This window comes from Chlorocebus sabaeus, chromosome 11 (assembly GCF_047675955.1).
Source record: "Chlorocebus sabaeus isolate Y175 chromosome 11, mChlSab1.0.hap1, whole genome shotgun sequence".
Lineage (NCBI taxonomy): Eukaryota > Metazoa > Chordata > Mammalia > Primates > Cercopithecidae > Chlorocebus > Chlorocebus sabaeus.
In genome coordinates, this window is record NC_132914.1 from 95,038,643 (window position 1) to 95,058,285 (window position 19,643).

The 19,643-nt window shown below is 38.2% G+C and overlaps 1 pseudogene; it reads right to left on the bottom strand.

Moving 5' to 3' along the window:
- Positions 1-1,764: 1,764 nt before the first annotated feature.
- On the bottom strand, positions 1,765-19,643 carry LOC119623840 (platelet-activating factor acetylhydrolase IB subunit alpha2 pseudogene; annotated as a pseudogene).

The window sequence follows — 19,643 nt, forward strand, 5'->3', positions numbered from 1 at the left end:
GACCCTATTTCTACACACACACACACACACACACACACAAATAGTCAGGCATGCTGGTGCCTACTTGTGGTCCTAACTACTCAAGAGACTGAGGCAGGAGAATCACTTGAAATCCAGGTGTTCAAGGTTGCAATTAGCTAAGATCTCATCACCACAGTCCAGCATGGGTGACAGAGTGAGACCTTGTCTCTTAAAAAAAAAGATTCTTAGCCCAGCACCCCAAGGAGGGTAGCAGTAGTTGGATTATTGGAGATTGCAGAGGAGTTTTGGAGGCAGCTGCTGTGTCGTGAGTCTCACTCATTTACTAAAGTGTAGGAGGGGTACTTCCACCTCCACCTCAAGCCAATAGAGAGGGAATTTAGGATGATTCAGAGAACTTGATAACTATCCTCTAAGTTTGTGGGATACTATATTGGGATCTTTCACCCACAACAACATCTGAAGAGAAGAAGGGGTGACTGTGCTAGGCAGCTTGCTCCTCCAGAATTAATCTGAGCTAAAAATGTGAGGTCATGTGTAGGACATACCCAAGGGAAAGCCGCTTGGGCTCATTGTTGGGTTGTCCAAAGGACTCCTTTCTGCTGAAAGGAGTTCAGCAGAAAGAAGCCAACAGCTCCACTCAATTTCTACTAATGAAGAATGAGAGGTAAGCATTCAGCCAGAATAGAAATACATTCCTTAAGTTCAAGGAAACTGCAGGTGCAGATGGGGTGGGAATTGTGCAATTCTGAAGAGCCCATCTGTATTAGTAAACTTTTGCTGCGTAAAAACACACTTCAAGACTTAGCGGCTTAAAACTCACAATTATTTAGGTCACCAAGTTAGGTGGAGCTCAGCTGGGCAGCCCTTACAGTCTTGGCTGGCTCACACATGTGTTGTGGCGAGATGTGGGTCAGGTGAGGGGTCACCAGTCTAATGTAGCCTCATCTGGAATAGTCAGTCTCTGCCTCACATGGTTTCTCATCCTCTAGCAGGCTGTTTTGGTGGCACCAAAGCAGATTTTAAAAGTCTTCCTGTGGCTGGAATATCTTTGATTCCTTCACATTCTGTTGGTCATGGCATGTCACAAGGCCAAACCAGACTCAATGGGTAAGGAAACCGATTCCACTACTTTGTGAGAGGATTGTAGTCTTTTTCTGCATCATTCTGCATGTAACATGAACATGAGCCTGGAGGTACAGCATCCATTTTGTGACCATGAGATTATACACATGCTGAAGAAGGACTCGTGCAGAGGGGGAAATACTCTTGGGGAAACAGATGGAGTTTTAATCACATCTTGAGCCACTACTAACCTGCCCTTACTACCTACCCCCATGCTTTTATTGCATGAGACAAGCAAATCCCTTTCCCGTTTAAGAAATTATGTGTTAGGGTTTTCTGTTACTTGCAGTCAAATATATTCTTGACTGATGCAATACATTTTTATAGACGATGAGCTAAACTGAGTTGTACAACTAAAGAGGGATCAAATTAAAAGAAGAATCATAAAAGATGAATTAAGAATTACGTGACAAAACATCAAAGCAAATAGAATTTTTCTGGTCAGAAAAGAAAATGCAGAACTTGGAGAGAGAGTTTAGCAAAATTGTGTGAATAGTTAGGTGCAAAAACTTATGAACAGGTTGATCTTTATTTTTTTTTATAGAAAGAACAAAACAAGAACGAAGATTACTCTGTAAGATGGTTAGATGAATGAATTTATCTTTGATGAGAACAATGTAAGTATTGAAATTCTGTCTTAGCATGGTTCTGAATCTCCTTTTCTAGAGATATTGAAGAATGGAAAAATGTCTTTTCTACCTAGGATTAGACCTATTTTTATCTTTGTTTTTTTGCACATTAGTAATGAGGCAGATTTTTGTTTAAAGGCTGGCTATTAGAATACTGTTGCCTGAATAGCTATGGTAGATCTAGAATGTAGCGATATTTGAAGTTTACATACATAAGCAAAGAAGCGGAAGCCCAGCTCACAAAGGGATATTTGATCCTCCGTCAAGAGAAAAGCTAAAATCACATGCTCAGTTGGGTTTATTTGGACCATACTCTCACTCTCTGACAAACAGAAAAAGATCTGGATAGGAAATTGTCTTTGCACACACAAAATTCTGGCTTAATTCTCCTTCCTATACAACTGTACCTCAGTTAAAACAACAACAACAATCTGTCTTGAAAAACTCAAGAACCTGGACTACTAAAAATAAAAAGGAAATTTTAACATAGTAAACAAATTTAGTGAGCACCACGTGTATTCTGTTATTAATGAAGACATGATACATTTTTAAAGTATGTATTTTTTAGAAACAAAAAAAAACAAAAACAAAACAAATCTAGAAGGAGTCTTGACTAGAAAAAATTGAGCCCAACTTTTATCCCTCTCAATCAGAAGTGGGTTTTAGCACCAATCAGCAACCCCTCCTCCAGCACACAAAGGCACTGCCATTTGCCTTGTGAGCAGAACATAACACATACACCTTAGCTATTGAATTTGAACATTAAGCAGAATCACTGCAGAGCACATTTTGATGGGTTACTTCAATACCCACCTGGTCTAGTTCACAATATCTGTCTGTACATCCAGTTTATACATATTCTGCAGGTATATTGAACAATATACCATCTATTGTCCCATTATTTATTTTCACATGGCAGTTCTTGTAGCTCAAGCAAATGTTAAGATCATAAAGAGCTCTCTTGAAGGAAAATCTCAGGTGAAGGTACGTTAATGAGAAACCTTAAAAGTTAAACAAATCTGGTTCTTTTTTACTAAACTGGTGGGATAAAAGCAGAATGGGTATTATGAAGAGCAGTTTTATTTGTTTCCTCATGGGAAAAGACCAAACTTTTCTGGACTGCTTTAATTTAAAAACAAAGTCAATTAAAAAAATAAAATATATACCTTGGGATATTACAACACTTGAAATAATGGCAGGTATTATGGAATGGGAAGCAGAGTTTTTTTTTTTTTCATTTTGTTTTTTGTTTTTTTCCAAAAAAGGAAACTATAACAGATTTTAAGGGGAAAACAAACAAAACATACCAGAACTCTGAATACGGGCAGCACTACGCAGACTCTACAGTGCAGAACACCACAAAAGAATCAGTTCTACATTGGTAATAGCATAAGAGTGACGTGGGGGCTAATATTTCAGAGAAGAGGAAAGACTGCAGGCATAGGTTTATTATAGACATGATATTTAGCCACATAAAAATGATACCTTCCAGCTGGGCGCAGTGGCTCACGCCTGTAATCCCAGTACTTTGGGAGGCTGAGCGGGTGGATCACCTGAGGTCAGGAGTTTGAGACCAGCCTGACTAACATAGTGAAACCCCGTCTCTACTAAAAACACAAAAAAATTAGCCAGGTGTGGTGGTGGGTGCCTGTAATCCTAGCTATTCCGGAGGCTGAGGCAGGAGAATCGCCTCAACCAAGGAGGCAGAGGTTGCAGTGAGCTGAGATCATGCTGTTGCACTCCAGCCTGGGTGACAGAATGAGACTCTGTCTAAACAAAAAACAAACAAACAGAAACAAAAAACCTTCCAAAGGATTCCCCGCATGGGGCAAAATTTGTTTTTCACTGCTAAGCATAGGAAGGATTAAGAAAGTGGAACAAATTCCCTTGTAACTATAGTATCTCTCATATTTGAATAGCAAGCATGTTCAATCTGTTGCTACATGTTAAGAAAATATTGAGGATACATATGAATAAAGCAAAATAAGAAAAAAGGCTAAATTATGATCTTTAAAAATGAGAATAAAAATCTGTTTTTAAGCCAAGTAGGTGTGATTCTGATAATTATTATATATGATATAACCCACAGAAAGCGAGGCCAAGAAATAAATCTTCATACTGTTCAGTACTTGGACTTGATATTGTCCTAGAAAAAACAGTGATAAGTCAACAAATGCATCACACATACAACTAAAAAGTCTCCTTCTGGTTTCATATAAATTTAAACAACAATCTTCCTAGGCTAATTTTTTTTCCTAGGCTAAACCTTCTACATGTAGGACCAGTGTAAATCCCTCTACCCTTTCAAACACTAGATGCGAACATCCAGGAACATTCTGCAATGCAACATGCCTTGAGAAAAAGATGAATTCTGTAGTACCAATGACGTAACTGATCAAGGAAGCTGGGAAGAGATTAACACTGATGGGAGCCAGTCAGGCAATGGTGGTTTGTTTCTCCTTGGGTGTTTCCTCCATCTGCTGCACGAACAGTTCATAGAGGGCTCTGCAGAGCTTTGCATAGCCCTCTCCTGTAAGATGCAGAAAATCAAATATCTCATGGCAGGAGACGGCAGTGTCAGGGTGCATGAAGCCCCTATCTGTATGCAGGACCTACACATGGGCAAGCTTCAGCAAGGAAACCTTGAGAAGCTAGTTCACCTTTTGCCTCAAAGGGTTGGGCTTCTTACCTCAAGGTAACACTTCCAATACAAGAATTTTGCCTTGTGGTTGCCTTATATTGATAAATTGATAGAGTGAATGATGGCCTTGATCCCACCTTCTAACTCTACTGCTGTATTTTCATGGTTGTTTGTTCCTACCCAGGCAACAATGACCTTAGGTTTAATATTCTCCAGTTCTCTACTCTTTCGTTTCTGTAAAACATGTCTTGTATCTTCCTCAGTTCCAAAATTCAGTGCGTGAAATGGGGAAAAAAGCTCTCGCCATAACTCATGTTGCTGCGTTAACTGCATCATGGGGTCTCCAACAAACAGAACATTAGGCTTTTTGTCTTTACCATCCAGGACAAATCTGTTGTGCTGAGATATCCATCTGTCGTCTGCTTGAATATCTTCCACTGCATGTGGAATAGCTGCTGTGTTTGAGTCTGCTTGGCTCATTCTACACTCATGTAGAGGGTCCATGGAGGCCCTACAAGGTTGCAGCATTGATGGGTGGTGCGTCTGTCACTCGCTCAATTCCTGTGGCCCTCCTCCGACGTGGACCCCTCGGGCCCCAGCACCAGCAGCAGCCTAGAGATATTTTTATCCCAAAGAAAAAGAATTTAGGTAACTTCTTTATGGGATTTGTCAGCCCTAGATTTCTTTAACAAATTCTTAATTATGCACATAAGAAATAGATACGTATATAAAGCAAACATGATTCCTTCAATAACTCAAGGTAAGCATTCGAGAAGCAAGAGCATATCCTCTGGAATGCTGTGGTAGTAGCTTATGCTTCTATTTCTTTACACTCAGAGTCAGGATCTTGACTTCATGACTCCCCATACGTCTCACACTTAGCTTTATTCAATAAAGGAATCTCTTTTTCTTACAGTGATTTGGTGTTTTTGTGTATCTCCTTCATAATAGAAAAGTAATTCATTTCACTATCAACCATCATAGATTTTATAATTAACATTTTAAATCTTGTTTAAATTTTGTCATAGAGCATATTCATCAGTTTTTGGGATCTATTGTCATCATTTCCTTCATTTGCTCTAGTTTCTATGTACCACCTGAAGAGCCCACTATACTTTTAAGCTTTCAGTTCAGAATGTCTAGTTTTAGTTATTGCAAATAGTGTACTCACAATACAGGTGATTCTTTCAGTCTTTGAAATATGTTATCTTTCTGTAACTTGCAGCATACCCAGCAAATAAGTCTTATTAAGACAGAATACTATATAGAGGCTATTTACCCTCATTTAGCCCAACTTGAACATTAAAATCAGGACTAAAGACTATACTAGTGATGTAGTGTCCATAAAGCTCAGTCACTTGCCCAGAGGATTTACAGACAACAGCAGAATTTGAGAATGACTGAAATCTATACTAAAGGATAAAAACTATAAATGTTTTAAAGTATATTCTTTTTTCCCTTCTTCTTTTCTTTTCTTTTTCTTTTTTTTTTTCAAGAGACAGGGTATTTCACTTTGTCGTCCAGTTTGAACTGTAGTGGTATGATCATAGCTTACTGCAGCCTCAAACTCTTGGGCTCAAATGATCCTCCTGCCTCAGTTCACCGAGTAGTTGGGACTATAGGAGCATGCCACCATCCCTGGTTAATTTTTGTGTTTTTTTGTAGGAATGGGGTTTTGCTATGTTGCCCAAGCTGATCTCAAACTCCTGGGCTCAGCAATCCTCCTGCCTCAACCTCCCAAAGGGCTGGGATTACAGACATGAACCACCATGCCTGTTTGGCAAGTTCTTATATTTAAAAGAAAACTATTTCTCTGCTCACAACACTTTTGATACCAAAGGCATGGGAATTTTTCTTCTTGTACCAACCAGTTCTCCAACTTTCCAGACACAAACTGAGTGTCCTGTAGCTTAATTCAATTCTGACACTGACTACACATAGTTAAGACAGACCTCATAGGTTAAGGGTTCAGTCCCAGAAGACTGCCCTACTGCCAATCACAAGTACTGGTTGTCCAGGGTATCCACACTTCTGTCCAACTTAGCTACAAATCAGGGGTTCCCATAATCCTCCCCTCAGGTTCAATAATTTGTTATAACAGCTCACAGAACTCAGGGAAACACTTTTATTACAAAGTATTTTATAAAGGCTACAAATCAACAGCCAGATGAAGAGGTATATGGCGTCATGTCCAGAAGGGTCCTGAACAGAAACTTCTGTTCCCATGGATTGGGGTATGCTACCCGTCTGACACATGGGTGCATTCGCCAACCTAGAAGCTCTCCAAATTCCAGCGTTTAGGGATTTTTCTGGAGGCTTTATCATATCGGTATGATTGACTATTAACTCAATCTTCAGTTCCTCTTTCCTCCTCCTATGATAGGGAATGGGGCTGACAGTTTCAAATTTCTAATAATGGTTTGGTCTTTCTGATGACCAGCTCTTCTCTTGAAGCTATTTATGAGCACACTAAGAGTCATCTCATTAGAACAAGAGATTCTAATGTCACCCAAAAATTTCCAAAGGATTTAGGAGCTCTGTGTGAGACATTTTTGTCAACCCCATCACTCAAGAAATTGCAAAGGTTTTAGAAGCTTTGTGTCAGAACAAGAGACAGAGACCAAATATATATTTCTTATTGTGTCATAATATTCAATGAATTATAAATAAGACACTTTGTGTCTGACAGTAAAATACTGTTTCTCCCCAATAAGAAATTAGATCTGTGGGAATACTAACATACCCATTTGGATTTTTCTTGTAGTGTGTTCTATGACATTCCCATCAGTTGACATGAGAAATGTCTGTATGGTACCTTGCTTTGGGACCCTAATTACTAAGTATGATTTATCTCTAGTCTTTGATAATGCTTTTTCTCAAAGAACAGTCTCTAAATGCTAAGTCATCATCAATAGCATTTTATGGGGGAGCTTAGCTTCCCATCTTTCCTAAGCACTCAGGAAGATGCCGGCTCGAAGAGAGTTGGATTTACCATGAAGCTAAGAAACTGAAACTTTGGAAATCTTCAATTGCACTACCCCTTTTCCAAGATTCTGTAAATGTGTAAAATTTGCAAAAGTGAAATAACTACCACAATTACTGAAGGCCATGGTTTCTTTCCACTCCACTCTCTGCTGTGTCATACTTTCCTTCAAGTCAGATATTGTTGATGTAGCGGCAGGTAATTTGGGAATCTGACTAAGGGAAAATGGGATTAATCATACATTAATTTGTGTTTAGTGGATGTATTTGTGTAGCTCAGTTCCCTCTGTGTGAAATCAAGTTATTGCTCGTCTTTCTGTTGATGAAATGGCTTCCAGGCACACTTCTACCATTCATTGCACTAACTCATTTAGCTTCATGACATCAAGGTGCAGGGCCAAGGGCCATATCACCATGATATGAGCATGTCCAGTGGCACAGGAAGAATGTGGGATCCTGGAGGGGAAACAGGTTGCAACTGTGTGGAACCAGGAGCTAGTCTGTGGAAAATTTATTAGCAGACATGTAAAATTGAAAAGGGGGCAATTACTTCTCATTAATGTCTATCAGAACAGAATTTCTCTCCCGTCAGAAACATATTCATTATAATATGGTATTTGCAATCACAAACGTTACAAAGATTTTTTTTTGATGGTGACAGTAAAAAAGAGAATTTATCACATACCAGTATTATAAATAGTGGGTACATCTGTAATAGCTCATATATAACACAACATGATAATAATTTTCTTAAATTTGTGAGATAGTGCCAGTAATTAGTGTTAAAATTTCTAAATTATTAACAATAAAAACAGATATTAATCAATATTGCTGAAATGATGATTGTTTTTTATTTTCCCTAGAAATAACTACATTTCAAAACTATAGTCATTTGAAGAAACAATTAGAGAATATGCAGCTAAAAATATTATAGAGCTGTGTCAGGCAGTTGAGTAATATAAACATTGTTATTTTTCGTGATGTTTGTGGTATTTGTCAGCTTTTAAAAATCTATTGTTTGTTGGATTTCTATTCTAATTCTAAATAGTGATTCTGATTATTAAGTTATTATTTATAACTTTAGGTGCTTTTTAAAAAAAAAAAAAAAAAAAAAAGCCTCCCTAACTTGTAAAAGTTTCAGGATGACAGAAATTTAAATCCATTCTAACAGGAGTTTTTTTTCTCTCTTTCTTTTTCTGCTATTTGCTCTGTGCCACCCTCTTGTTCCCAAGAAGAACAACCCTACCTGGAATGCAGGTTGACCTCTTGGGTCTGAAAGCACTCCTTCTGATGCATTCATTTTCCTTATCTCTTTCTCTTTGGTAAAATGAAAATTAAATGTATAAGTTACATTTTTACATTGGCAAGTTCTTATATTTAAAAGAAAACTATTTCTCTGCTCACAACACTTTTGATACCAAAGGCATGGGAATTTTTCTTCTTGTGCCAACCAGTTCTCTAACTTTCCGGACACAAACTGAGTGTCCTATAGCTTAATTCAATTCTGACACTGACTACACATAGTTAAGACAGATCTCATAGGTTAAGGGTTCAGTCCCAAAAGACTGCCCTACTGCCAGTCAGAAGTACCAGTTGTCCAGGGTATCCACACTTCTGTCCAACTTAGCTACAAATCAGGGGTTCCCATAATCCTCCCCTCAGGTTCAATAATTTGTTATAACAGCTCACAGAACTGTTGGAACATCTTTCTCTCTCTCACACACACACACATGCACACACACACATAGTTTAGTGCACTTGACCTCTGTGCTCTTTGCAATATGTACAATGTATATATTGCAGGGATGTCAAATATATATATATATATATAAAATATATGCTGCAAAGGACTATAGATAGATTAAGAGATCTCTATATGATATACCTATATGATACAGATATGTGGATGCAGATAGATATAGTTAGATACAGATATACACATAGAAGCACTGTGTGTGTGTGTGTGTGTGTGTGTGTGTGTGTGTGTGTGTGTAGAGAGAGAGAGAGAGTCAAATCTGGCTTCTTGATATTTTAGTTTAGAAAGGGACATTTTAAAACTCTGATGTAATAGTCACTTATTGGGGGAAGAGGAAGTGGTGTCTGAGAGTTGATAAGAGAAAAATGGACTCTTCCATCAGCTTCCATTTTAGCAAGAGGTGTTAACCATTTCACATGAATTATGAATTATTATGTTAGTGACATTGAAAGCAATCTCCTCCTGTATGATTTTTTCTTCTTCCTCCTCCTCGCCTATCACTGCCACCACCTTTAATAAATCTTGTACATTTAATTTTCATTTTACCAAAGAGAAAGAGATCAGGAAAATGAATGCATCAGAAGGAGTGCTTTCAGACACAAGAGGTCAACCTGCATTCCAGGGAGGGTTGTTCTTCCTGTGAACAAGAGGGTGGCACAGAGCAAATAGCAGATGTAGAACCCACGATTCAGATTAGAAGAATGTTGATGTCAAATGGCAGGTGGTTGGTTAGGGGTTGGAGGAAGTTCTTTTACCAGGGAAGAATATAGACAGACATAAAGTTTTGATAGGCCTAAGGACAGAGCCAGGGTACTTGAGACACAACTAGAGTCTAAATTAGAGACTGCCGAAGGGATGCGGGATGAGCCCATTGCAAACACTCAGAGACATGGGTTCAGGGAGTCCTACATTCAAACCAGAAATTGATGCAGGATCATGGATGTAAAGCCAATGTCAAGCATTTCTAGGGCATGAATGGCTTTCAGAGCAAGGTTACCAGTCAGTGCCCTGGAAATGGTGGAGCAACTCCTCCAAACTCAATGTTCCCTATTTTGAAGGATTGGATTTTGCTGTTGACTGGCCATAACAGCATGAACTCTAGGGAATCAGGTTCTTAATGGTTCCAGGATTAGATACAGATGACATCTTCATCACGGAAAAATTCCAATTTCACATAGGTATCACTACAACTTTCTTCTCAAACTTTAAGGAGGCAGGTGGCACATTTGGAAGGATATGAAAGATTTGAGGCTTCAGGTTGCAATCTTCTTTCCCAGGATGAAGTCCTTCAACCCCATGCCTCTCTCTACTAACTGATAACAGCAACTTTTCATTATCCTGCAAGTAGTTGCTAAAATCATTCATTGATATTAGTGAGGTGAATTTTTAAAAATTATTCATTATATTAATAGTATTGGCCTGCTTCAGAGGTTTTTTCATTTTTCTTCTTCATTAAAGAAACAAGGCATGTATCCTAGATATTAGAGTTGCTATTATTGGAAGGAATAGTAGCACCATCACTTAATTCTACTTACACATTTTATTATGTTTGTCCAACTGAGTATTATTATGTCCCAGAATAATGGAAGATATTCATAACCTTCAATCTAAAAATAAACCAAAGACTTACAGTTTTCCCCAGATACCTCTAGTCTTGAATTCAAGTATTATTCCTTCTTGCACATTCTTCCATTTTGTTCTATGAGAATTTTAAATATTGCTTCAAACCCCTGAAGGTTTCATGAACTTAATCACAGGCTATATTTGAACAGACTTCGCTGATAATTAATGAGTTGAATGTGTTTAACTATTACTCATTGTCCAAATAAATGCAAAATAAAGTACCTTAATTTAAATGTACAAAATACTCATCTATAAATTCATAAGCAATAAAGTTATATAGTTGGATTTGTTCCATTTCTTTGACTAAGATAAAAATAGAATGTTAGCCCCTTGATAATATTTTCTTATACTAAAGAAAGATATCACACTTTTGATTATCTATCAACTTTAATATTTACTGATATGGACAAGCACTAGTGTCTGCTAAATGCGGAGAAGCCTTGACCTACTTTATTTGGTTTTGACATTTTGTATTTTAAAATGTAAGATCAAGAATTGTAGGCCGAGACGGGCGGATCACGAGGTCAGGAGATCAAGACCATCCTGGCTAACCCGGTGAAACCCCGTCTCTACTAAAAAATACAAAAATCTAGCCGGGCGAGGTGGTGGGCGCCTGTAGTCCCAGCTACTCGGGAGGCTGAGGCAGGAGAATGGCGTGAACCCGGGAGGCGGAGCTTGCAGTGAGCTGAGATCCGGCCACTGCACTCGAGCCTGGGCCACAGAGCGAAACTCCGCCTCAAAAAAAAAGAAAAAAAAAAAAAAAAAAAGAATTGTAGATTTTTATCATCTCTCCTTAGCCTTCTTTATAATAAAGAGAACACAAGGACATTTTGGAAAGAGAAATAATACAGGGCTCGTGAGGCCAATTTGGTAGAAAGTATTATTTTAAATAAATTCGAAAATGAGACACATTGAGACTTGTGCAGGGAGAGACATGGAATTTTCTTCAAATCATGTAAAAAATCAGGTGTATTCACAATGAATGCTTGACTTGCAAAGGTTATTTTATAAGCCAGTGCCTCCCATTCGTCTGTCTCTCATAAATCTGCCAGACACTGAGGGACATGAGATATTGGGAATTATCCTTTGGAGTTAATTGGAGAAAGGGCTGTGCTTGTCTATAGGGAAAAATCTACTGTTAAGTGTCAGATTTGGGGGTTACTGATAGAGTATTCAACAGACATGGTTAACTGAGGAAATCAAGCAAATCTAAACCACAGAAGAGAAAGACAATAGCATTACCTTCAGGAGACACAGTTAGGTGACAAGACGAAAAAGGAAATAGTTTTGCAGCTATCAGCATCCTGAACAAGAGATTGCATGAAAAAACTCAAGAAGATACTGTCACAGGGAGCTACAGCAAGAAAGGAGGAGAGCTAATGAAAGGAATGAGGTGTGTGGGGCAACTATTGAGCATATGTGATTGCTAGCATACTTCTATAAATAGATATCTGGAAGGGAGAATTAGATTAAGAGGGAAGTTGGAGTTCCTGCAATCATGGATAGCTGCAAAGTCAGAGAAATATGGTTTAATAACTGGTGTTACCTATTCCTACCACCCATCATAGCATGAATTAATACAACATAACTCCAAAAAGAATTTTGGAAGAAATCATGGAATTCCAGACACAGCTTCCTTGTAATTTATTGTTACCAAGGACAGACCTGTTATTCAATTATTAAGCAGTCTGAACATTTTCTGATTTGGGTCTGAATAACTACAGCATTCAAATCAACATATTTTATGCTTACTTGTCTTAGTTTGAGCTTCCTCCAAAGTAGATCCTGATTGCCTTTCAAGCACATACCTCTTCATCCCCTACCACTCATGATAAACGTTGCAAATGGGTTGTGGGAAAGATATTACAGTGTGATGTTATTGGCATGCTCTTGAGTCAAACTACTGGGTAGGTGGTCTGATGTTGCCATTTACTAGTCATGTGACCTTTGAGTAGTTGCTGGTCTGTGTCTTGACATTCTTACAAAAAAATGCTCATATTAATTCACCTCTTAGAGTTGTGGCAAGTATAAAGTAAATTAAAACAAATACCAGGTTTAGAATAGGACCTGGTACATGACAAGTGTCCAATAAATATTAGCTCTTTCTATGATGGATTTTTTTCCTTATGGCTTCAAAACCCTTCTCAAAACAGTGTTCCAGGCAGCCACTGCCAAGTAATCAGAGTTGACACAAGAGACGAAACCAATTTGTCAAGTCTCTATCCTCCTTAAAGTGAGAAGATGGCAATACAAGCAGAGGAATCTGGGGTTCTATATCTATCTGGCTTTGAAGGCTTGGAAATTAAAGAATCTCAGAGGCGAAAGAAACCATAAAAGTCAGCCACTCCAACCTCTAATTCGTTCTGGAAATTCCTTCTATAGTGTGCCCTAACACACATTCATCTAGGGCCCTGCTCATTCAATGCTCATTATATCATTCAATTTTAGCTTTTAGACATTGCCTTAGGCAGCTTGGGCTGCCATAACAAAATAACATAGACTTGGTGGCTAAACAGCAAAACTTATTTTCTCACAGTTCTGAAGGCTGGGAAGTCCAAGATGAAGACGCCAGCTGATTCAGTTCCTGGTGAGGGTCCTCTTCCTGGCTTGTAAATTCTCATCTCACTATGTCCTCACATGGACTTTTCTTGAGAGAGATGTTTTCCTTTTCTTATAAGGCCACCAATTCTATTTGATTATGATCCTACCCTTATGATCTCCTTTAACCTTAATTACCTTTAAAAAGCCCTAGCTCCAAACATACTCACATCAAGAGTTAAAGCTTCATCATATAAATTTGGTTGGGTGGGAGTGAGGAGCTACAATTCAGTCCATAGCAGAAATTTTTAGTTTTTCTTAATTGAATTACGCCTCACTATTAGTTGCAGTTTTGTTACCAGGAGCAACAGAAATGAGACCTTCCAAGTGAAAGAATTTGAAGAATTTAAAACACTTAAAATACTCTCCCTAGGTTTTACCTTCTGATGCATTGTCCCCATTTATTTAAATAATTTTTTTATCTAGACTTCTCACCATCCAGTGAACACGATATCCTTTGTAAGTTCATATATTTAAAAAGAGTGTCCACAATTGAAAACAGTTTCAAATGTGATCTCTGATCAATATAAAATGCCAGGGAATCAAGATCTTCCCTCTTATACCTATTCTGGCTTTGCTGCAAGTTGAGATTGCCTTTATTGTATTAGTTGTTTAGTGACAGTTTATAGGAAGTAGCTTACTGCCTGCACATTAGGTACTCAGTAGACCCTGGCTGAATGAAACTGGAGCCCATTCTGATGGAATTTTTGTTGTCGTTCTTACAGTAATTTTTCTGGAGATGATTCATATTTTTCTGAATCATCTCCAGTCGAAAGAACTCATAGAAGATGGCAAGCTAGGCCATTTTAGAGTTCTCTTGAAATTTTTCATTTACATGAAAATGGTAGTAAGGGTCTGGACCAGGATGAAGAACAACTATAATGAACCAATATAGAGAATGCCTGCACTGAAGAAAAACTGAGAATATGTTTTTCATCTCTTTCTAGGACTGCATGGACATAGAGAAAGAGTGAACAAGGGGCAAGCTTCTGTTATGTCTTCAGTAATTACTTGAACATGTGACTTGCTGTTTAAGGAATAAATGACATTTACTAAGGATTTAATATATGTCAGCTACTGTGCCAGGCACTTTCACATTATCTCATTAATCCTCTCAACAGCCCTGTGAGGTAGAGGTTATTAGATCCACTTTACAGGGAAGTTATGGGGCTTGCCTAATTTTGCATGCTAAAGATAATTCTTGCTTTGGCTGCCAAATCCCAAGAGCTTTCCATAACACCCACACTAGTAAAACTGGAGCATACCAGGGGATACTGGAAAGCACAGACAGAAAATGGCACACCATCCTGGGATATTAATATTCCTGATGGCAGGTGTATTGGTTTACTAAGACAGCCATAACAAATAACACAGATCAGGTGGCTTAAACAACAGGAATGTACTTCCTCACAGTCCTGGAGGCTAGAAGTTCAAGACCAAGATGTTGGAAGTGTTTTTTCTGCCTTCCCCTCCATTTGGTTTGCAAATGGCCATTATCTTCCATTGTCTTCACATGGGCTTCCCTGTTTGTGTGTGTCTGTGTTCTAATCTCTTCTTCTTAGAAGGTCTCTAGTCTTATTTGATTAGGACTCACCCCCGATGACCTTATTTAACCTTAATTAGCTCTTTAAAAGCTTTTCTGCAAGTATAATCACATTGTGAGGTACTAGAGATTAGGACTTCTACATATGAATTTCAGGAGCACACAATCCAGCCCATAACGGCAGGTAATTCAAAACACTCTAGAAAGGAAGTAAAATATAATACATAATAACCTGGACTTTGGACTTTGATTGCTTTGGTTGAATCCTGATTCTTTCATTAACTAGGTGAGTAACCTTGAGCAACTCATTGAACCTATCTTCCCCTCAGTCTCCCAGTCTTTAAAATGGAGATAATCTTTTGTAGAATTTTGTGTGTGTGAGAAAATAAAACAAGTTAATACATATTAAGAACTCAGAAGAACCCCTGGAATGTAATAAGTACAGTATATGTAGTAACTTTTATAGGATAGATGAAGTAAAATGAAAAATTCTTTAATTTTTATTGTGTATATTTAAGATGCACATGTTTTGTTATACATAGGCATAGTGAAATGACTATTACAGTCAAGCTACTTAACATAATCATCATCTCGCATAGATACCTTTGCATGTGTGCATGTGGTAAAAGCACCTGGTGTCTATTCTCTCAGTGAATTTGCAGTATACAATAAAATATTTTTAATTAGAGTCATGTGCCATGCATTAGGTTGCTAGACTTATTCATTCCACATAACTGCAACTTTATAACCTTTGAGCTACATCTCTCCATTACCCCCTTCCTTAACACCTCTGCCCTTGGTAGCCACCATTCTACTCTCTGTATAAGGGAAATCATACAGTATTTTTACTTCTGTGTCTGGCTTATTTCACTTTCACATAATATCCTTACGTTTCATCCATGTTGTTGGATAAGGCAAGATCCCCTTCCTTTTGAAGGCTGAATAATATTCCAATGTATATATATTGATATGTGTGTGTGTGTGTGTATCACAATTTCTTTATCCATTTATCTGTCAATGAATGTTTTGGCTGATTCCATATCTTGGCTACTGTGAATAACACTGCAGTGAACATGGGAGCACAGCTATCTCTATGAGCTGCTGATCTCATACCCTTTGGATATATACTAAGAAGAGGGATTGCTGAGAACAGAATACAGACCCAGAAATAAATCCAAGCACATACAGTAAATTAATTTTTAACACAGGAACCAAGAAGACACATAGGTAAAGGGTGGCTTCTTCAATAATGGTGCTGGGAAAACTGGATATCCACATGTAAAAGAATGAAATTGGACCCTTACATTAGAACACACAAAAAGATCAACTAGAAATGAGTTAAAGACCTAAATGTAAGACCCAAACTATAAAACTCCTAGAAGAAAACATAGATAAAACATTGGCAATTATTTTTGGATATCCCACCAAAAAATCAGTTGAGAAAAAAAACAAACTAGTGGCACTACCATGAAATAAAAAGGTTCTACACAGAAAAGAAAACAATCAACAAAATAAAAAGGCAGCCTACAAATTGGGAAAAACATATTTGTAAGCCATGAATCTGATAAGGGGCTAATATCCAAAATATATTAGGAGCTTACACAACTCGATAGCAAAAAATACAGTAAATTAAAATAATCTATTTTAAAATGGGAAATTAATCTGAATAGACATTTCTCCAAAAAAGACATAAAAATAGCCAACAAATATAGGCAAAGGTGCTCAACTTCAGTAATTATCAGGGAAATACAAATTAAAAGTACAATGAGATATCACTTCACACCAACTAGGATGGTTATTATAAAAAATACAAGAAGAGTCAGGCATGGAGGCTCAAGTCTCTAATTCCAGCACTTTGAGAGGCCAAGATGGGTGGATCACCTGAGGTCAGGAGTCTGAGACCAGCCTGGCTAACATGGCGAAACCCCATCTCTACTAAAAATACAAAAAAAATTAGCCGTGGTGGTGGTGCAAGCCTGTAATTCCAGCTACTCAGGATACTGAGGCAGGAGTATTGCTTGAATCCAGAAGGTAGAGGTTGCAGTGAGCTGAGATCGCGCCATTGCACTCCAGATCGGGCAACAGAGTGAGACTCTGTCTCAAAAATAAATAAATAAATAAATAAATAAATAAATAAATAAATAAATAAATACAAGTGTTGACAAAGACGTGGAGTAAAGGAAACCTTTGTACACTGTTGGTGGGAAGGTAATCGAGTACAGCCATTATGGAAAACAATAAGGAGGTTCCTTAAAAGATTAAAAGTAGGATTGCCATATAACCCAGAAATCCTTCTTCTGGGTATATGTGTGTGTGTGTGTGTGTGTGTGTGTGTGTGTGTGTGTGTGTGTGTATTCTTTAATTTTTAAGTTAAAACATATCAAAGAATTTTCTTCATTTCAGAAAGCTGCCTCAATCATACATATCTGTTTATTCTCCTGTTTTTTGTTGTTGTTTTTGATTGTTTGTTTTTTGAGGCAGAGTCTCGAGTCTTGCTTCTTCTCCCAGGCTGGAGTGCAATGGTATGATCTCAGCTCACTGCAACCTTCACTTCCCAGGTTCAAGCAATTCTTCTGCCTCAGCCTCCCAAGTAGATGGTACTACAGGTACCCGCCACCACACCCGGCTAATTTTTGTATTTTTAGTAGAGACAGGGTTCCACCATGTTGGCCAGGCTGGTCTCGAACTCCTGACTTCAAGTGATCCACCTGCCTCGGCCTCCCGAAGTGCTGGGAATACAGGCCTGAGCCACGGAGCCCGGCCTCATTTTCCTCTTCTAATGAGCTGTAGTAAAGGAAAAAGTCTAAGAAGTGCTTTCTGCTAGCACACATTTGCTCTTCATGCCAGGCCGACTTCTAAGGTGGCTTCCAATGATTCCACTTGATGGTATTCATGTCCCATGAAATCCACTTCCTGTGAATATAGGCTGAACCTAGTGACTCACTTCTAATGGATAAAATATAACAAAAGTGGTGGAATAGCACTTCCAAAATTTGGTTATAAAAATTAGTGACTTCCATCTTGCTCTTGCTCTTTCTCTCCAGCTCTCTCTCTCGCTCTCACTCTCATTTTCTCTTCTGGCTCTTTTTTCTTGCTTGCTCTGATGAAGCAATTCATCATGTTTTGAGCTGCCCTATGAATATGTCTATGTTTTAAGGAACTTGGGGCTGTTTCTGGCCAACAGCCCTCAAAGAACTGAAACCTCTCAATTCAATAGCCCGCAAGAAGCTGTATCTCGCCAACAACTACATGATTGAGTTTGAAAGTAGATTCTTCCCTAAGCAGATTTCCTTTCATGTCTTAGGGTGACTGCAGCCCCAGTTGGCCCCTTTATAGCAGACTGTGGGAGACACTGAAGCAGATGACCCAACTGAACGGTGCTCAGATTCCTGACCCACAAAGACTATGAGAAAATAAATGTTTAAGCCACTAAATTTTGGAGTAATTTGTTATGCAGCAATAGATAACTAATACAGCCTTCCAAAAAGTGGAGAATATTGTGGGAATAGATGGGGACCATCATGATTCAAGTGGACAATGAAATTTGTGTGAGCACAGCAGAAGGACCCAAAGAACAGAGGGCAAGAGAGGAGCTTGGAAGATCCCAACTATTTTCCAAGAATCACCCGCTCAAGCAGTTTTTCCTCATCAGCATGACTGGAAATAACCGTTAATTAGCTAGCTTGCAATACTCTTACTTTGCACTAGTTGCATTTCAAAGTATTTAAATTGTTCAACCTGCTCCAATACATTTACTCCTACTGTTTTCACCATTAATGAGGCATTCAGCTTTTGGAATCTGGGAGATGACCTAAAGATCAAAGTTAATTTAATTTAAAATCAATGTACCAGAAAAGAAAGACCCTGCCTCCAGTATTGATGTTAGGCTGTGGGCTTTTGTAAATGCAGAAGCAAAGGCACATAACAGCATATGCCATGCTATTATTTCTAACCAGGTGAGAATATATTCATGCAGTCACAAAGGTCTACTGAAAAAAGATCCTGATAATTGGTCTCCACCTGATTTAATACCACTTATTGGACAGACTTTGTTTGATCAAGTGAATTGCAAACCACTTCCTGGATTCATTATTGAGTTTTAAATCCCACTGAGTAGCTAAGACCAATATCAATGAATCCTACCTTCCTGATATTTTAGAGAAAGTCATTCATAAGTGAGATAATCAAAGTGCTTAGATTTATGAGCAAAGTTTCTTATAAAAGACTTATGTTTTTAACTGAGTTCTATTGGCAAAGTTACTTACTCCTGCTGCAAGAAATAAGAAGACTTTGTAATGCAATGTCTGGAGGCATCTATTTCACTTATTATATTTTTAATCCTCAAAGTCTGTTTTCTGATTTGCAATGGTCTGCAATTACATGGTTTCACAGTTAATTATTTTCTATTCATTCACTCATGCGTTTTCTTATTCAACAAATGCTTGATATCTCCTCTGTGCCAAGTACCATGCTATGCCGTGGAGGTTCAAAGAAGTACAAAATAGTACATCAGTCAAAATAAACTGGTTTTGCTAGTATAACTAACAATATTAAACTTACCTGAATGGCTTATCCCAACCAAGGTCTATTTCTTGCTCACACAGTCTGGGCGGTCCATATGATACCTCCATGCTGGCTTGGGCTTCTAAATTTGCTCAGACAGGGGAAGAACAGACTGGGAAGCATGCCAGTAATTAAATACCTCCATCAGAGAGAGACACAAACTCTTCGGTTTGCTTGGCCATATCTGCCTCTAAGTAGAAGTGC